Source organism: Physeter macrocephalus, chromosome 19 (assembly GCF_002837175.3).
Source record: "Physeter macrocephalus isolate SW-GA chromosome 19, ASM283717v5, whole genome shotgun sequence".
NCBI classification, from domain to species: domain Eukaryota; kingdom Metazoa; phylum Chordata; class Mammalia; order Artiodactyla; family Physeteridae; genus Physeter; species Physeter macrocephalus.
Genome location: NC_041232.1, coordinates 64,978,998 through 64,983,213, shown reverse-complemented (window position 1 = coordinate 64,983,213; position 4,216 = coordinate 64,978,998).

Here is a 4,216-nt window from a genome sequence, read left to right as displayed (position 1 = left end):
GGAAGAGATATGGGAACATATGTATAACTGATTCACTTTGTTGTAAAGGAGAAACTAACACACTATTGTAAAACAGTTATACTCCAATAAAGATGTTAAAAAAAAAAACAAAAAAAACTTCCCAATAATAAAAAAAATAAAAAACATTTTCTCTTTGTTCTGTTTTTTTGCTTGTTTTCTTTTCCCCCCTGCCTCATTGTGAGTTACCTGAACATGTTTTAGAATTCCATTTTGATTTATCTATAGTATTTCTGAGTTTCTCTCTTTTGTTAGCTTTTTCAGTTTTAAATATTTACTCTGTATACATTTAGAATCACCTTAGGTAGTGTTGCAATTTTTGCTTCAACTAGCAAACATAATTTAGAAATCTCAAGATGAGATTTATGTATTAACACATATTTTTGCTTACCATATGTATTATTTTGCTTACCAGATTTTTAATTTCTTCTTGATATTACCTTTCTTCTTTTATCATTTCCTTTCTGTTTAGAGAAACTCCTTTAACGATTCTTTTAGGGTAGGTCTGTTGGTGACAAATTCCCTCAACCCATCCTGTCCATCTGTCTGGCCCAAAAGGACTACATCAAAATAAAGAAGTGGATGCCATCCCCAAAGTAGGGCCAGAACTAAAAGAATTGCTCTTTTAGAACAGAAAGGGCTGAGGGTAAAGGGCACTACAATTTATCACAGTGAGAAGACAGGGTGAGAAGGGTTTGAAGAGGAGTTGGGACTTTTCAGGTTGTCATTTGTGGGAGCTGTGATAAGGCAGGAGATGGAATAAAGCACAAAGAATCAAGGGTCAAAAGCAGAAAAAAAAAAAAAAAAAAAAAAAGGAGAGGGCAGAGAGAGATGAAGAATACATAAAACTGCCCTTACTCCTGAAGAGTTCCACAAAGGAATGTTTTTTGTGTTTTGTTTTTTTCCCCTCAACAGAATGCCAATCAACAACCCTCTTCAAGTTCAGCTTAAAATACTCTAAATTTTAGGTCAGGTGAGAACGAGTCTCTCGGCCTGATAAATGTCTCTGGAACTCACATCAGCAAGACCAGAAAGAAAATTCTGATTTGGTAGTGATTTTTTTTTTTTTTTTTTTTACAAGCCATTGCCAAAGAATCACCTTACCCGACCACCCCCTGCCCCACATTGACCCCTCTTTTCATAAAGGAGGCAGCTAGGGGGGAATAGCTTTCTTTATCCTTAGATGGGCAATGATAGGGTCGGTGTCTCCAATTTCCAATTTCTGTCTCTCCTTTAAGCATCTTGGTTCTCATAATTCCCTAGTACCCACCTCTTCAACCACCATCATTCCGCTCTCTCCTTTTAGAAATGAGAAAAGAATGGGGACTGTTCTCCCATGGTCATATTTGAAATGCTGTAGTTCCCATTTCAATGGTCACAAAGCAATGAAGGAAAATGTCCTCAAGTCTGAGAATTCGCTATGTGATTAGAAATTCTTTCTAGATCTAAAACATCCACAGGCTTTAAGAAAAAGAATGAGCACATAATGATTTAATTGGCTTTCTCTTTTAATCAAAAACATACTTTGTTACAGAGTTCTCAGGAAAGGTTCAACTATTTTTTAGCCACAGACTTCAACCAGGCAAAAATATACAAAAAGCCACAAAGGAACTACCAGAGCCTTAGCTAACCAGTTTTCCCAAAAGCAGACGCTAAATGTGGCTCTTCTGTGAGTTTTGGCATAGCTGCATTCCTCTGACTTCAGAGGAGGAGACAGAGTTGGGAAATACCATCACCAAATCTGTTCCCAACTCCCAGTCACCTCCTCCAAATGGTTCTGCAGCTCACCAGGTTTTCATCATCCAGAAGCTTTCACACTTTTCCCTTAAATCACATGTCCAAGGCATTGGCCAGAACCCATACTTGGAAGAAGTTTGCTGACTCCATGTTTGGCCTTTTAACCAATCCAAGCCCATGAGTCCTTCTATCAATGACAAGCAGCCACAGCAACAGCAGCTGGTTTCATTCCTTCCTTTCCAGCTACCACAGAGCTGGCCTGTACCAGGACTCCCCAATCCCCTACCCTTGACCCACCCCCAAGGAAGTTTCTCAAGGTCCTTGAAAAAGCCAAGTCCATTAATTATACTCATCCAAGGATAGGCTGGAAGAGAACTCTGAAAGGAATGCTCCAGCCAAAAGTCTTCTAATCAAAATGGACCTAAAAAGAGCCAAAAATAAAGTGAATAATCATCCACTGGTATTGATTTCTTGAGTCATATAAACCATTTTAATTGACACAGTTCAAGGGAATTTCCCTGTTTTGAGAACAGAAGAGTTAAGAAACCAAAGACCCAAAGCAATGACCTCTAATAACCATTAGGCATTTACAGTAAGTTTTCAATCCATTTTAGTTAAAAAAAAATTACCAGCACACAGTACTTAAGAGGATGGTGTCACACACATACCAACCCAAAAGGTAGAATATCATGACTCCAAAAAAAGCCTTAATACACCTTGAATAGAGATGATGGGAAAATAAAGGCTTTTCTCCATTTTTTTTTTTAAGTATTTATTGCAGCCCCCAAGGCGGTGCTAGGCCTTTGGTTGAATTTAAGTTTTAAGGACGTATTATGTAACTTCTTGTCCACAGAACAGTAATAAAATATCAAGCCTAGTCTCATTTGAATAATGTGGAAATAAGTAAAAAGCCCCCTCAGCAGACCAAAGGTAAGGAAGAAATCAAAAACTGCTGCAAGGTAGGCAAGGTCACTTAAACTTCAGAGCTGGAAGAACTCATCTAGTCCAACTCCCTCATTTTACAGATGAGGCAACTGAGGCCCAAAGAAGGTAAATTTTCCTGGCCCTAGGTCCCAAAGATTTTCTCCTTTCTTTTGACATGTGTTATAGTTTTATGTTTACATTTAAGTCCATGATCCATTTGGAGTTAATTTCTGTATAAGGTATGAGACTTAGGTTGAGGGTTTTTTATTGCTGTTGTTTTTTGCCTGCAGATCCAATGTTCAGTTGCTTTAGAGCCTTTTAAAAAGGCTCTCTTTCCTCCACTTAATTTGTCAAAAAGTCAGTCGAACATATTTCTGTGGGTCTATTTCTGGGTTCTCTATTCCATCCTATTGATTTGTGTGTCTGTCCCTCCAATACCACACAGTCTTGACTACAGTAATCAATATACAGTAATCATATATATATATATACACACACATATTCAGTATACACACACACATCCTCTATATTTATAATGTCTTGAATTCGAATAAACTAACTCTTCCTACTTTATTCTTTTACCAAAATTGTCTTACCTTCTGGTTTGCCTTTCCATGTACATTTTAGAATAATCTTGTCTATATCTACAAAAAAAAAATCTTGCTGGGATTTTTGACAGGAATTGCATTAAACCTGTATATCAATCTAGGGAGAACTGACATATTTACTATATTGAGTGTTCCAATCCGTGAACACACAGCATGTTTCTCCATTTAGTTAGACGTTCTTCAATTTATTTCATCAGCATTTGTAGTTTTCAGCATACAAGTCCTATACATGTTTTGTTAGATTACACGTTTCTTTTTCAAGTGATTGTAAACAGTGTTGTATTTTAATTTCAGCATCCACATGGTCACTGCTTATGATAAAACTACAGTTGACTTTTGTACATAAATCTAGTATTCAGTGACCTCAGTAGACTCAATTAGTTCTAATTTTTAAATACATTCCTTGGAAATTTCTACGTAGACAATCATGTCATCTACAAATATGGATTGTTTTACTTCTTCCTTTCCAATCTGTATGCCTTTTATTTCCTTTTCTTGCTTTGTTACCCTGGCTAAAACTTTCAGCACTGTGCTGAATAAGAGTTGTGAAAGTAGACACCCTTTGATTTGTTCCCGATCCTAAGTGGAAAGCATTTAGTTTCTCACCATTTAGTAGTATGCTAGCTGTAGGTTTTTTTGTAGATGTGCTTTATTAAATTGAGGAATTTCCCCTCTGTTCCTATTTTCTGAGTTTTTATCATGAATGGGTGTAGGATGATGAGATATTTTTCTTCTTTAGCCTGATAATGTGGTAGTTAGATTGATTTTCAAATACTGAATCAGGATGGCATTCCTAAAATAAACTCCATTTGGTCATGGTGTGTAATTTTTTGTATGTTGCTGAATTCTATTTGCTAATATTTTGTTAAGGATTTTTGCATATATATTCATGAGGTATATTGGTCTGTTGTTTTTTCTTTTTTTTTGTA